This window comes from Emydura macquarii, unplaced genomic scaffold (assembly GCF_026122565.2).
Source record: "Emydura macquarii macquarii isolate MOO-44397 ecotype Brisbane River unplaced genomic scaffold, CSIRO-AGI_Emac_v2 contig_2205, whole genome shotgun sequence".
Classification (NCBI taxonomy): Eukaryota; Metazoa; Chordata; order Testudines; family Chelidae; genus Emydura; species Emydura macquarii.
In genome coordinates, this window is record NW_027132342.1 from 15,129,434 (window position 1) to 15,145,909 (window position 16,476).

A 16,476-nucleotide genomic window follows, 5' to 3' on the forward strand; every position below is an offset into this window, starting at 1 on the left:
TAATCCTATGCTGCTTGGACAGTACACACCTGTAGATGAGGCCACCACTAAAATGAGAGCCAGCTGTCAGATCATTCTAGCACACTCCGAGACATCTAGCCTGAGAGAATACAGAGGAAGGGGAAAAGTAGTCCAGGATCTTGGAAGAACGGGTTGTTGATTCAGCAGGAAATCTTACAAATGCAGGTGGCCTTGGGTATCTGCTGCAGACTGTAGGCCATCCAAGGGGTTAAATAGAGAAAAAAGGAACTAAATCGTATCAGGTTTAGCAAGGCAACAGATGTATTCTAACCTCCATTACACAGCTTCCTGCAAATGCAACTCCCAAGAATTTAACTAGTTGCCTTTTTTGGCTATAATTAAGCAGGACACACCAGAGGCCAAGTACTTCAGCTAAATTGGGATTCCTCAGGAAATGATGAAATTGACTGTAACTAAACTATCTGAAGAGCTCTACATTCAGCCTAAAAATACATATTCCTGACTCCCTTTCCATTCAGGGCATATATTTGCTACACTCTGGAGATTCTTTTCCCTCACATTTGGAAGTAGAGATGAACTCCTTTTGGCTAGGAAATAGGAACACATGGGTCTTCAAAAGATAACCCAGCCAGGTGTGAACCTTTTCACAAGCAGTGAAGAGGATAGCCACATTAAGGAGACTGGACAAAACCCTTATTTCAGGCTCTCCTCTCCATCTCACACAGAGAGACCACACTCCTTAGCAGTGAGAGATGGTTAGAATACACAATGCCATTTGGTAACTAGTCCTCCCAGCCCCTGGCTTCAGCACATATGGTACACTTCTGCCTCCATCAGCCTGAGGAATCATAGTGCTGGGATTATTCCAGGTTGTGCATTGTGCAGGAGGAGCATGTAGAAGAATTAGGCCTCTTGAAATAGTCATATTACACAAGCAATACAGAAATTAATCTGATGTCCAAACAAGGAGCAAATTCTTTCCTGCACTGAGGAGATTGTTTGCACCTCTAATTCCAGGGCAACTCTTCACACTGCCTTACCTTGTGCTTCCTACCACAACTATGGGGCTCACAGTAGGAGGAAATTGCTTAGAGGACTGCCCCAGTCACACCACCGTCTGCCCACACTCCACAATAGCTCCTGCACCTGGGACTTCTGTGACAATGCGGAGATCCTCTGGTGCCAGGGTTATTCCCCAGGAGCCTTAAGCCTACTCCACAAGTCCCTTGCAGTGGTGAGGCCATGAGCCCCCCAAAAAAATTAGTCACTGAAAGTGTCTGCAAGAGCAATACCAGCGGAAGATGCTAGTTCAGTGAGGGAAGCAAATATCTAGTTAAATTTTGAAGCCAGATATGAAGTAGTAACCAAACTAAAATTAAGAAATCCTATACATGGCGGAGTAAGATTTGAAACTTAATACATGCATTAGCATGGTTATCACAACACTGCTGCGACTACAGGTTGATTTTCAAGGACTGAATCCTGTTTGCTACTGAAGCTGATTTAGTAATTAAAGATACAGTATCAACACATGCATTCATGCTTAAAAGCCAAACAACTAATGGGTGTGCTGAGCAGGTAGCCACCCTTTGTGGGAAAGACACCAGCTGCTAATGTTACTCTGCAAGTGGTTTGTTTGCTCAGTAGTTTGTCTTGGGTGGAGACACGACTGTATAGATAAATGTCCATGCCCCATACATGTATGTTGGGCGATAGTTCAGATGAGGAGATAATTGTGCTGCTTGTTGCAATACATCCTATAGACAAAAATGAAGAGTTTTTTTTTATTTTTTGGCATTTGAAATTCTCCTTCCTAGTGTTGCTTTCAGAAATGGTACACAAGGGAATGTTACAGATCCATTAACAGCTCCATCAGTGGTCCAGAATAGTCTGGAGAGTGGGCTAGACAAGTGTTTGCTTTCTTTTATCCAGGTGCCAAATCACATTGAGAGAAAGCTACAAACACATGATTTTCCACATAAGTAGTTGTGTGATTACCACAAAGATGTCATGCAATTTCAAATGGAGGAGAAGTGGTCTTCACAGTCATGAATGGGAGGGGAGGTGCTCACAAGCTATTAAGATAGTCCACACTATGAAATAAAAAGTATGAGAACTCTATTTATGTACTTCCTTTCAGATTCTTCTCAGCTGACTGACCCAAATATTGTTTTTAGTTAAGAATATCTGTCCCCTTAGCAACTATGAAGAGACATGCATTTTTATCTTAGGCTTGGTCTACACTACAGTCAGGTTGATATAAGGCGACTTACATTGACCTAATTATGTCAGTGTACATACTATAGGCTTAGTCCCAAAGATTTAAGTGCCCTACTACACCAACATAACTCCATCTCTACAAGAGGCGTAGGACTTATGTCAGTGTAGTTAGGGATGCAGTGTTCCAGTAGACAGTGCACGTTACTTACATTGGCTGTTATTCTTGTCAATTTAAGGGCTCCATGTTGGAGCCATGAAATTGACAAGAAAGCTGGGGCAAGTGGGAGATCCCAACTAGAGCCTGGCTGCCCCCACCCATGCTCCCAGTGGGGAGATTGCATGCAACTCTCTGCTGGGAGCTCAGCTGAGTTGAGAGCCCAGGCTCTCAGCCCCCCAACACTGCCCCTTGTCAGACAGTGAAAGTGCTTCTGGTGTGAGACGCACATCACCGACAGAAGGAGGGTAGGGTGGACATGAACCACTGCAGTAATTACTGTAGCAGCTGTAAGTCAACTTAACATAAATCGACTTAAGTTTGTAGTGTAGACATGCCCTTAAACTTTTCTATCTTCAAGGAAATCACACACACTCAAGTTTGTTTTAGGCTACATACATGCAAATACACCATCCCACTGAGCGACATAAGTTACACCAACCCAAGCCCTGGTGTACACAGTGCTATGTCGGCAGGAAAGCTACTGCCACTTGTGGGGAGCTGGAGTAATAAAGTCACTAGGTGAGCTCTTTCCCATCATTTTAAGAGTGGATGCATTGCACTGTGCCCCTGTAAACTCTGTAGTGTTGCCATAGCTTTAGTCTTTCAACAGATTTCCAGCTTTAGGGTTTATGAGTTAAGGAGATTCTCTTCCACACACCCCTCTACTCTGGTAGGGCTACCAGGTGCCAATATGACAATTCTACAAATTGAAACTCACCTGGGCCAACCTAAAAAAGATCCAAAAGTTGCACTCTTGCTGAAAGTCATTGACTCGAAGTTTCAGAACTAGAAACTATTGAGACCTTTAAACTAATCCAGCTTTATCTGTTTGTAATTTAATCTTCCAGAACTATTTGCACTACCCCCTTTCTCCCAGTTTACTTTGTCAGCAGCCACAGAATTGTTATTTTTGGGATTGAGCCATTGTTTAGCAAGATGGGCTTGGACTACACTAAATTGTCTAGGTAAAAGTAGAAGTAGTGTTGGATTATTTTCAGTCTAAGAGCACTAACATGAGTTCTGAAACAGATTTACTGTAGTGCTTGGATGAGTGCTGGTTTGACAGCTAGTATTAAGACAGGAGATTTCTGATTTGAGTCTTCCAAGCTTTCATTAACTGGAGATCCACAGACTAGGCCCATAGGTGCTAAAACAGAATTTCTGGGGGAAAGGACTTACCATACTGAGGCAGACTTGTCTCCTTCTTACCCTTTATCTGATATTGTCAGGTAAGAAGTTGGTCTTGTAGTTTAAGTCTTACACTGGGACTAATTCCTGGATTTGTCACAGACTTCCTGTGTGGCCTTGGGAAGGTCACCTATACATCTGTAAAATGGGAATACTACTTTCGAGTCTTGTCAGGATAACTTCATTGATGTTTGTGAGGTGTTATGGTAATGGGTCCATAAAGGACCTAAATAGAAATAGTGTAGTGTTGGAAACTGATCGCTGTAACAAGAACTTAAATGTACATACTCAGGGTTGGCGTTTTTACCTTCCTTTCTACAATGCAGGAATGATTTGTCTGGAAGCTTATTTTTTGATAAATTTAATAGTGTCTTACCAGGTGACTAAAATTTTTATCTCTAATTTCATGGGAAATTATCCTGGCACATTGTGTGTTGAGTGGCCTTTATGCCAGCATTGCAGAGATCAGAAAGCAGGGAGAATAAAGGTTAGCTTGTTTTAGGTAAGTGGCACTGTCCAGATAAGCAGACTCCCTTTGTGTATGCATTTCACATTTTTAACTTGTTCATATATTTAAACAAAGTTCACAAATGCAAGTAATCAGTTCTTTGTTGATTTGTTCCACAAACTGCTCTGTCGTCACAACCCAATAAATACATCAGCTTAGGATCTTCCGTCAAAAATGGCAAACACCAAGTCTTGCTGACATGACAAGATTCTGTCATTAGAATATTAGTGTTACTGGTTGATTAAAGTACAATTCAACCGCAGCTAAGGCCATGTCTACATTAGAGTGCTTACAGTGGCACAACTGTACCAATGCAGCTGCACTGCTGTAAGATCTCTCATGTAGCCACTCTATGCCAATGGAAGAGAGCTCTCCCGTCGACATAATTAAACCATCCCCAATGAGTGGTGGTTGTTACGTCAGTGGGGGTGTTCACATCCCTTAGTGAAATAACTTATACTGATGCAAGTGGTAGTGTAAACCTAGCCCAAAAAATATCTTCCCAATGGGAAAGCTTGGATTTTCTTTGCTAATGTAGAGTGTTTAAGGAATCTAACCTTGAATAGCCTGGCTGATCTGAAACAACATCCATCAACAATGCAGACAGGCGAGGGGTCCCATTCAAACCTATGATCTGAGCAGTCTGTTCTTGCCTTGGTTTTGCTGATAAATATGGCTATCTTTTCGTTGTTGGTTTTGGCAAACTATGCTAACATGACTGGGGAAGGAGAAATAGTTTTAAGAGATCTAATTATATAGCAGATGCTGCCTAACTGGAAAGTGCAGTATGTAGATTAAGCAAGTGGTGCGATTGTTAAAACGTGACTAGGAACTGAAAGCAGCTTCTTGCAGGATGGCAGTATCTACTACTCACTGTGAATGTTCCTCTCAATTTGCTGAGGAATGGTTTAGGCCTCAGCTCCTGAGGATTGATTAGTACAGGCATAGAGGACCTGGGTGGCTGGCTGCGTGAGAGGACGAACAAGGAAGGAGCAAAACTAAGGTTATATTTTAGTTTGTAGGTAGCTTGAAGTGTCAGTTACCACTGAAGAAACCAAGTTTAATATTTCATGTCTCTTCTTAGGAAAAAAGAATTTTCAATACTGGATTCAAATACTAGTCCATCAAATCCAGTATGATCTGTAACATATATAGCCTGGTGCTACAGACAAAGCCAAAAGTCAGTGCACTCATCCAACTGTCTAATGCTATACATTACAATGAGGAGTGGGGGCAAGAATTCCATCCTGATACTCCTACACAGCCTCCTTAGAATTTAAGAGGTTCTTGATTACGCTCATCTTCACTTTCTTTAGGAGGTTGTGCTGCTACACAGCCCTGTTCTTTTTAATGGAGCTTTTACTTTACTTAAGACTCTCAGCAGTCATTATTAGACTTGCTATAGTTCACTGCTTTCCTTTCTAGTCAATTCCTGACTCATCCAAGACATTGAACAATGATTTATTTCATAACTGAAATGTAGATGGTTGGTGATTTTTGTTGCAACTTCATTGACATTAGAGCTGCCCAGACTTGCCAGCTACCATATTTATACGACTGTATATTAAGTGCAAGGAACAGCATTAGTATGTGCTCCCCTGCACATGGGTCCATCAGAAATAAAGCAAACCAGTAAATGAGGGCATTCTGGCATGTATTCAGCTGGACAGAGTACATGATGATAGGGCATTAAATATGCTAGGTCTTAAGAATCTTAGTGAGAACAGGTTAAAGGGAGCTGGATTCACTGGGGAAGAGGAGAGAGGAAACTGATGTGAAATTTAAGTACTAGGATCCAAATATGGCAACTTAACACAACCATTTCTACTCTGCTGGAAAATTAGTTCATCTCATGTGTGTGCTGATTTCTAGAATGTTTAGGTAGTGAATGCCAAATTGGATTCTGGAAGTGGATGGTCATACTCAGAAGAGAGACTTTTCTACCTTCTCTGTACCAAGCAACAAGGAATTTTTCTGACACACAAATCTGAACTAGTCCACTGCCCAAGCCAATCATGAGGCAGGGAGACAATAGTTGGAGGGGAGGTGGTGTGTCTTACAGGTTTTCCTGAAAGGTTTCCAGCAGGTATCTTCAGAATGGTGAATATGGGATAAATGCTTCTGGATGACCACCTTTAGAATTCTCTTTATGTCCCAAAGCAACCCTCCTGAGTCAAGGACTATACTCCAGTGTGGAAATTAAGGTTTTAAGTGGGAATTCCCAAAAACCACAAATCATACAATAGTAAGACACTGCAATCACAACTCATCTGCGTGATGGCAATGGTCAGTCACATTTCCTACCCCATAAAATAACACTGTTCAAACCAAGACTTTTACACTTTGTAATCCTAGTTAACTTTATTGTCTCAAATATAAAGCGCATGATCGATATTTGAAAATACTAACTGCTGCTGCTCACAGAGGGTGACCCTATGTTAACTTCAAGCTCACTCTTCAGTCCAGCAAATCTAGGCTGGCTGCCACCTAACACTGTTCAGTTGGAATATTTATTCCAAGATCACTATTCTGCATTATATGCTTTCTGCAACTGTTGTTTCTTATTAGTGCATATACAGTACATGCCTTCTCAGCAGAGGAGAGAATCCCTCTTCCAAAAACAGCATGCCCACAAGGAAAACATTCCAGAGGGAGAACACATTCTTCATGACCACTGGACAGAGTAATCCCACTTAAGGAGACAGCAGTAGTTTAGAAAACTGCAGCCCATCCCTGCTGCTCAAATGGTTTTGCTAGGAGATTGTTGCCTCAGGAGTCAGAGCAAACAGCAAGAACTTTGCTCAGACATGCAGAATTCCTCAAGAACACTGCATGAGAGGGCATAATGACTTTCAGACAGTTTTAGCCCCTTCTTGTTATATCAGGGTAACTTTTCTCCCTTCTCTAATACTTTGCATTAGAGCTAATGAGACTCTTTGGGTGCTCAAAAACGTTTAGTCAGATACTTTAAATATGAGAACTCTCCAGCTGCTCAGATCATCATAGCAAATACACATTTGCTTGTCACAGAAGGGGGCAGGGATTAAGTTAATTACATCTAGTCTGAAGGAAAGGGGAAAAAAATAAGGCTGGCTACTTTCTGGGGAGCTGTAGGGCACAAGGCCTTTCCAAGGAAAACATTGTTACAGCCATATCACTCTAGCCTGTACATGCAGAAAGTGAATGTGACAACCATGTCAGAGAATTTGTTTTATTCTCTATACCAATAATATTTCAAATATTCTAATATTTTCCCATAGCCACATAAAATGAAAATGTTAAGCGGTCTGGCAACCAGTCAAATGTGATTATTTCTACAAATTAAACAGGGCTCACATCTCACCAGAAACACTATGGTTGGCTTGCTAGATTGTCAGAGTGCAGCAGAAGTCTATATACTAGGCCTTTTTTCCAAAAGTTGCCCTTCTGTGTTTCAAATAGTTCAGCTCCATCATTGATAGCAACTATGGAAGTATTGGACAAAAAAAGCCTAGTGTAACGCAGGCAAATCCAAGTTTGATTTTCAACACCAGTCCCCATGCAGGCAGGCAGTGGGAAATCCTCCCTTGGAAGCAGAGGTGAGCTCCAAAGAAGTCTCATCAAGTCCCTTCTGGCCAGGAAAACAGCCAAGACACTTGAATAGAAAATATCAAGGGTCCTTGAGCTCAACAGGTATGCAGGGACCAAGTGAAAACAACTTCACCACCTATAAATACTGAGGCTTGGTCTATACTACAGAGTTAGGTCAACATAAACTGCCTTTCGTCGAGCTAAATCTGTAAGCGTCTACGCTAAAACGTAGCTCCAACTGATGTAACTCACTTGCTACATGGATTTAATAACGCCACCTCCATGACAGATGTAGCACTTAGGTAGATGCTGTGTTGCTTACATCGACTATTGCTGCCTTTCAGAAACAGTCCCACAATGCTCTACACTGACAGTTAAATCAGTGCAGGTGCTCCTGGTGAGGAGGCGCACCACCAAGGCGCACAGTATGGACATGTAAAAATGATTCACTACTGCAGTGGCTGCATAACAATGTAATTTAGGTAGACAATTTTGTAGTTAAAATGTCCTCAGACTCTGAAGACATATCTAACACCTCTAAGGCTTTGCACTATTTCACCCCTGCATACTTAGCTAGTTGAACCTCACGTGCTCCCCACACTTTGCCATTTCCACTTATTTCTCCTACACTGAGCTTTCCCCTGCCCTGTCTGCCATGACCTTATGCTAACTCACTTCTTCTGGTCAATCTTTCAGCTCTGGCCTCTACCTTTGCCCTCTTTCCAAAGAGGAAACATTTTCATTTTTAAATAAGGAACCGAGTTGTGCAAGCAATAAGCTTCTCTTGATCTTTTACTATTTTAGAATCTGTCCTCCCAAACCCATCTCTAAGAGCATTTATCACCATAAATATTTGAGTGCTTTCCCCACCCCTCGTGTCTCCTTTAGACTGTGAACTCCTTGGTAAAAAGACAAATCTGTGCTCCAATCTGAAGTGCTAGTGCTTTATGGTCATTCTTTATGAACAGCATTCTATAGTTTCTAAGTACACTAGAATGGCAAGGGATTCATCTCAAGCACCAGGAGGTAGAAAACCCCCTCTTACAGTGGTAGGCACACCTTATAAAATGTTATGTTCCCTTCTCCCATTAGGGTAAGAATTTGAAATATATAATGTACTAGACAAAGTTTCAGTGATAAGAGAAAAAACAAAACAAGATGAGGAATCACTAACCTTAAGAAAAAGTACAAGAGCATCTTCATTCCACATAATCAATGAGTAAGTCTCCACACATGGGACATGATAAACTGACCCCTGTCCACCACACTTATGGTGGAGAGGCTAAAGTCTACATGATAAATCCTCCATTTCCTAACCAAGCAAAAGACTGACAATCACTGTATCTACTTTATAAATACAGGGTAGAAATACCATCTTCCCCAATATCAGTTTCAGATATAACCTGCATCTGCCTTTTTGGTCTACATTAAACAATTAGAGTCCATACTGTTGTAATCATATTTGTACAAGGGAAAATTTAAGTCTTTCACGTGGCCATTAATTACCAGTAAGTGGAAGAGAACTGGACAGAATTATGGTTGATACAACCACATATTTCCAGATTTAATATTTACTGTAGAATACATATCTGCATATATCTATAAAACTTACTGAAAATCACATATTAAGTCTTAATGAAGTTGTTGGGAACTCCATTTTTAGGTGACTGTCAATATTACATGTATCTGTGTGGATTTCATGTTGCCTGCCATACAATACCTTAAACTGCAAGCTCAACTTCTGTACAAGACTTTTGGGTCAGGGAGTCAAAGAACATTTTAGCATTCAACAGAAAGTCAAAACTTTCATAATGTGCTATTATTAACATTCATATTGCAAAAGCACCTAGGTTGGCATCCCGTTTTGCAATGTATTCTACAGATGTAGTGTGACTGTCCCTGCCTCACAGAATTTACAGTCTAAAAGACCTCACTATTTCATCCTAAAATACACCTAGGAAAACTATATCAGTTTATAGACAGCTACCGGCTACATTTGGGGGTGGGGGGGAGGAAGGTGTTAACAAATAACTGTTTTAGTTACATTTCAGAGTGCAATGATCACCACCAGTACTTACAGTGTTGCTGTAAAATCAGATCAGTGACCCCAGTTCACTTCTGCTCAAAGTAGCACCAAGTATGCCACTAAAACCACTCAGACTGGCAAAGGCAGCCATCCTCTTAAGACAAAAACTCTAATAAGGAAAGCCACCTGGATATCCTGCATGTCTAGGTTGATCAAGAGATAACATACACTCAAGTAAACAGGTGAAGACTCAAGGCACATTTAAAGAAAGTTAAGATATCTTAAATTGCATTGTATCACTAAACCCAGTCAGAGAGAAGTAAACTACAAGAATATATTTTACTTAAAAATAAACAGGAAATTGCAATCTTGACCATCTGACAAGAAACACAGCTCCTTATCCGAATGCAAGAAACCAAAGTTGTAAGCTTTGCCTACCCAAAGGATTTTTCCATCAAAAATAGAACCTGCCTTACAACTTTGAAGATCTGCTTTGCATGTGTTCCCATGAGAACTGAGGTTCCTGTGTCTTAAGCTACATCACATGGATCTCCTGCTGAGATTGATCAGCAAAATTGTAGCTTTTGATGAGCAGCAGAATTCATGGAGATCTTGATCATCACAGAGATTTTTAAACTGTTAAAATTTCCTCTCCACATACACTACTGTTCATTTGTTACAGATTATTTCAGCTAGCCCATCCACGTGGCTCTAAACTCTATTCCTTAGTAAACTGCCTAGATAAGCTGCTTATGTATATTATAACTAGAAACTATAGTTTTCTTTTGGAGGAAGATGAAACTTCAACCCCATGCACAGAGCTCCAGCAACACAAATCTCACAGGAGTTATGAAATATGCCTTTGCATACCCTGCTCATACCACCTTTCCTCATCCAACATGAATGCATATATATTGCCTGTGTTTCCTGCAACTGTATGCAGTGCTGTTGTAGCCATATTGGTCCCAACATAAGAGAGACAAGGTATGGGAGGTAACATTTTTTATTGGACCAACATCTGTTTGTGGAAAGTATCAGTTTTTGATCTATATATAGGTCTCTCTCAGGTGTGGGGAATTATTATTTAAGATAAATATGCCAGTGAGTTTTATAGTTACAATTTTTTGTGCTTAGACACAAAGGTGACAGTAACATAAGCAATACATAGTGCAGAAGCAAAAGAACTAGTTTCTGAAGTATCTGGCAATGAAATTGTTCACAGTTTCATTAATGGAAAACTGAAAACTCCACTACTTCTTTGGTCTTCTTTAGGAAGCTCAGAAAAAAAAGCATGCTGCCTGAGACAATAACAGATTCAAGAGGCAATGACTGAAAGCAGGTACATAGTGTGTGCAATGGACTGAATCTGGGTTGGTCTCAGGTCAGATGTTGCCATGCCACTGCAGTACTGTTGGATAACAACAGGAATCAATGTTGGGAACATCAGTGTTTTGGGAACTCAAAAAAAGTTCCCACAGCCACCAACTGACTAAAAGGGGAAAAGTCTGCATGAAAGAGAGAAACCATAATTAAACGTGGGCATAGAGATTAACACAAACCGATAGCTAATGTACTCCTAATTTACTAGAACACACCCATCGGTAGTAACTTCCACAGTAGACTTTGCACTTGCATGTGACTACATACAGTTTTTGTTATAATCTACCGCTCCAAGACAGGTTGTTAGTTTCCACATCCTTTTGCACCAGAAGACTAAATTAGTCCTACCAGATGGTGTGCTTAGACCTAAGAGAAACTGAAGATACAAGGTCACCTCAAGCCTGCACACAGCTGGATTGATTGCCAGCAAAAACAATGCTGCTCCAGGCAATGCTTTGTCCCAGCCCATAGGAGTTACTGAAAAGGAACACAAAGAAAATATTTCCCTAACACTTATTATGCAAAGCAGTTTTTTGCATATATATTTTAAATGGCAAATAAATATCAAGCAAGTGGATGAACAAGATATCCACACTAGAAGCTAGGAAAAACCCTGAATGAACAAGACCATGGTCAATGTTATGTGCAGTCTGGAGAATTCTTTCAGAATCTGGAGCATCTTTCAGAAGTAGTTCACACCAGCTTCTAGACCTTGAAGTTTACCTATTAGATAGCCGCCCCTACTGACAACCTGAAGCTGCGTTGCAAGAATGCAGACCTATTACAGAAAAAATGTTTGCATCATAACTCTTACTTCCTCTTTAGATAAGTCCTAGATTAACCATAAGAGTGTGCTTGTACCTCCAGCAGGTCCATTTTATGATCTCACACCGTTAAAGTCATACAGATTCCTAAAAGTTACATAACCCTTGGCAAGAGGGAGATTCAGAATGCTACTCATACATAGGAGTCAAAAGTCATTCCAGCCTAATCAGAAGGTTAGAGGTAGCAACTCTGAACAAAGTCATGAGACAGATACCTCCCACAGACTATCAGTGTCTGAAATATTTTAGACATTATAGCAGCTTTAAATCTTATATTTTCAAACACAGCTAGCCATGCAGGCATGTACATTCACGTTCTCATCTTCACGGATAATTTGAAAGAGAATTATCCTATGAAATGGGGTTTACTGCATCATTTAATATGGCATTTTTAAAGCAAGACCGATAAAACAATGCTTCATGCTTTCACATTGCTTGTTACAGTACTAATATAGGCTTCAGTAGTCAGACTAGGAGCATTTACATTATCAGTACACCTGACTGCTTTGAACACCTGCAGCTTTTGACTACACAGAGAATATTAGACTAACATGCGACTTAACAGAAATACTAGCTGCAGAGTTTGAACACAAGACCTTCAGTCCCTGGCATTTTTCATACTAGGGAAACAAATGCTTTGCAGGACATATGGGGTATGTTTACACTGCAATTAAAAACCCCTGGCTCACCAGTATTAGCTGATTTGTGCTCAGGCTAAGGGGCTGTTTAAATACAGTATAGAGAGGCTGCAGCCCAGGCTCTTCAACCCTCTCACCTCACAGGGTCCCAGAGCTTGGGTCTTTAATTGCAGTTTAGATATATCTATAGATGACTGAAGTCTCCAAAGTGAAAGTATATGTGCTATGTAGTGGACAAATCATTAATGGCCTTCTCATTATTTAAGAGTTGCTTTACAATTTTGGCTTAGTTGTGACAATACGTAGACTTGTTTTCTTTAGCCCATTTTAAGGGAGCCAATCAGAATACATCTGGAAAGGATAATAAAAATTGTACACTCAACTGTCACACCCTCCTCTCCTAAAATAAAGATGTCAAGCTGACAAGGATTTAACTATTTTACTGAAGGTTTAACTTGAAACAGAAGTGAAGTAAGCAGAACCATACTTCTAGTATCAATTACCTGAAAAGCTAGATAAGGCTGCTCTGACAGAAACATCAAGGCCTGGGTTTGTTCCTCTGAAATAGGTTTTTCTTCAGATTACTCTTAATACACACATCAGTCATCCTATTATTTATATAGGAACAGATGTGTGCTATATGGCCATGCAAGCCTGAGAACAAGGTCCCTCCCTTCTCCAAAAAAACTTGTCTTGTCAAGAGCCGATACTGTAAGTTAACATTGAGAGATGACACTACATAAGAAATTCAACCTTGTGTTAGTCATATTCAGTTTGAAGGGTCCAGACATTTCATAGCTCTTTATCTAGCACCACTCATAATTCTACACTAATTCCAAAACAACTACTGAAAATCTCACACAAGAGACTGCCTGCAGACTATACAGATCTGTTAAGTAATCCAAGCTGCCCAGGAGAAACAGGCCACCATAACTAGCCTCTACTAATGTGAAGCTTCTAAAGCTAAAACTGTACAGTTTATTGCAGATGTCGCTTCAGAGGCAATTTCACCTGGCCAGAATACCAAGCCCAATAGTATCATGTGCCTATCTATGGCTGTCACAGTATCCTGCACAACTTCAAAGTACTTCATTACTAAAGTAGCCCCACTTACTTGCATTAATTGTCTTTTCTTCCAAATGTTACTTTTCTCAACACCTCACTTAGCAGAAAAGTTTGCTTACGGTATCTCATTTCAATTAAGCATAAGATTTGCGGGCCACAGCACCAGAAAGTGAGCATATGAGTCAATTCAAGGCTGCACCAAGGTTTGCAGCTTTCAGTGGAGTGGCACAGATACATTAACTTGGTCACATTGTTACCTGGTGACTAAGTTAGAAAGTATCTTTGCACAGGCGTAACTGATTACTGGGCTTTTACTTTTAAATTAAAAGTAACTCAAAAGTTATTACACCTATGCTTAAGGGGAGAAACTATATTTAAAGAAGAGTTAAGGATGTGTGTTTTAATCTTAGAACCATAGTTCATAAACCTCCACACCTCTATGCAAATTACTCTGTACTTCCTTACAGAGCAGGGCGTCACGGCTTGCTGGTTTGGTCTCTTTCTATAACATCCGTTCAGCTTTGAAGCTCAAACCTATCATGTGTTACTTAGCGCATCAGTTTCAATAAGACAAAACGTGCTCGCTTCAACAGTCTCTCCCACAAAAACCTACATCCTCGGCCCACTCTGGGTGTGGCGAGGGCAGACAGACTGACAAACAGGAAGAGACCGAGCCACGCTGCAGATAAGCACAAAGGTGATTGAGCAGGAGGAGGGGGCTGGAAGACGCCAGTAGCCATGGCGAGAACTGCCTCCTTCCCCGCCTGACCTTGTTACCATCCAATTCCAGTGGCTGCTACAGAACAAGACCCTGCTTCAAAGGCTCCGTTCACACGGTGGCTGGGCAGATCAGGAGCGCTCCTGATTAAACCCACTAGCTCCGTTTCACCTTCAAGGGCTGGGCAGCTTGTTCCCGTCTATCAGGGGAGGCAGGTGGGGAACGGAGTCACTAAAAGCGGACAGGCGGGTGCAGGAAAGCACCGCGATCTGCTCCCAGCCCCTTGCACGGCAAGCTGCATCTTGCCCCGTCACTCCCTGCCTCCCTCCCCCCCCACGCCGGCTCCACTAGCCCGAGCGAGGCGAAGGAGGAAGTCTGGACCGGAGGGCGGAAACCAAGCCCCTGGCAGCGTCTGCCGCCGCCGCGGGATTGTCAGTCAGCCCGTGACTCAGGCGGGAGGCCTGACAGCTGCCAAACGGTCCCTTCGCCGGCCCGTTACTCGCGCGGAGAGAGACAGAAACTGCTCGGCGCGCGCGGGCCCTGGGGGCAGCGCGCGGGCCCTGGGGGCAGCGCGCGGGCCTGGGGGCGCGCCCGCCCCGCCGGAGGGCAGGGAACGCCCGGGGCACAGCGCAACCGCAACACCCCGACCCGCGGAGACGAGGCGCGGGCACGTGCTTCGCTGCCCCGGCCCAGGTCTCGCCCGACCGCGGCTGCCCCCCCCCCCCATCCGCTCTCGCGCCGAGGGGAGGGAGACAGCAGGTAGAGGCTCCGCTGCCAGGCCGGGCAAAGCCACTGTCCCTCCCTTCCCCTCCCCCACGCCCGCGGGCGAGACGAGCTGCTCCCAGGCACCACAGCAGACCCGCCCGACCCAACCCGCTCTAGAAGCCGCCGGCGCCACCCTAAGAACCAAGCATGAACGCTTCGCTTCTCATCCCCGCCCGCGCCGCCCCCGCACTTCACCTGAGTCCGGCCAAAGCCTGGGAAGAGCCGCGGCGGCGGCGGTGATGACGCCTGCTCCTCACGGTGGGACGGATCCTCGGGGCCGGCCGATTCTTTGCACAGACTCACCGCCCGCCCGCCGCGCTGCTCCGGCTTTAACGTAACTCTCCCAGTCCCCGGCACTGTGAGGTTTCAAGCCGGGGGGAGCCGCCGCGGCCAAGGCACAGCTCCTCCCCGTTTCCATCTCGCCCACCAATAGAAACACGGGTTTCTCCCGATTGACTCTGACCTTAACCAATAGCGGCGGAGGAGGCGGGCAGTGCCTGTAGGAAGAGGGCGCAGTTGTTCTAAGCTCCGCCGCTACCGCTCTGGAACTCCGCCCCCTCCATAAGTCCCGCCTACAAAGTGAGGAGTCCAGCCAATGGGCGCTCAGTCAGGGAGGAGCGCGGATTGACATGTTGACCATCCAATGAAAACTAGAGGAGACCTGCTGCTGAGCATGTGTGGCTGGTGCTGGAGAGTCAGAAGAGCTGATAGGTGAGCGAGGGCAACTGTGCTGGGTGGGGACGACACCGTCTAGAGCACAGCACTAGCCTCCCCCATCTGTGTTCCACACTCACCATAGCCCCAGTGAGACACAGCTACACTCCCACAATCCCCTTCATCTGAACCACCAACTGTCCATCCCACACAGATCCTGGCTGGGCAGTGCCAGGCCTGTCCCACTGCCCTGCACCCTAAGCATCTCCTCCACCTGGGCCAGCCAGGAGATCCCTGGGCCAGGTACCACTGGGTCCATCCTGGTGTCACCATTGCTTGGTCAGCTCCAGGGTTGTCCTGGGGTCTCTTCTGCCTGGACGACCTGTCCTGGAATTCTTCGTCAGTGTAAACATCACAATTGTCTGCCAGTCACTTTAAAAACTACAGCACACTGGCCAGTGCCAGCCTAAGCAGACCCTTTCTTTCACTGCGGGGCTTCCAGTGCCTTCCCTTTCTTATACTGTGTATGCCTCAATATCTCCTTCCTTCTCACTTGTGGGCACAGGTTTCAGCCTCCTCCGATGTGGTATGATCCTCCAAAGATCTAGCCAAAGTTCTCCAGGAAAAAGAGAGAAAGCAGAACTTAATACTTCTAATAGGAAAATAACTTTTTATATATCAGGTTTTCTTTACACATTGTTAAGGAGCAAGAAAGGGCAAA

General features: G+C 43.4%; 1 protein-coding gene across 1 annotated transcript in view; it reads right to left on the bottom strand.

Moving 5' to 3' along the window:
• The window catches only part of MYH9 (myosin heavy chain 9), a 96,605-nt gene extending 81,078 nt beyond the window's left edge, over nt 1–15,527 (bottom strand). Inside the window, exon 1 of the mRNA XM_067559411.1 lies at nt 15,297–15,527. The gene's annotated coding sequence lies outside the window, so the exon portion shown is untranslated. The remainder of the gene's footprint in view (nt 1–15,296) is intronic.
• Nucleotides 15,528–16,476: the final 949 nt, after the last annotated feature.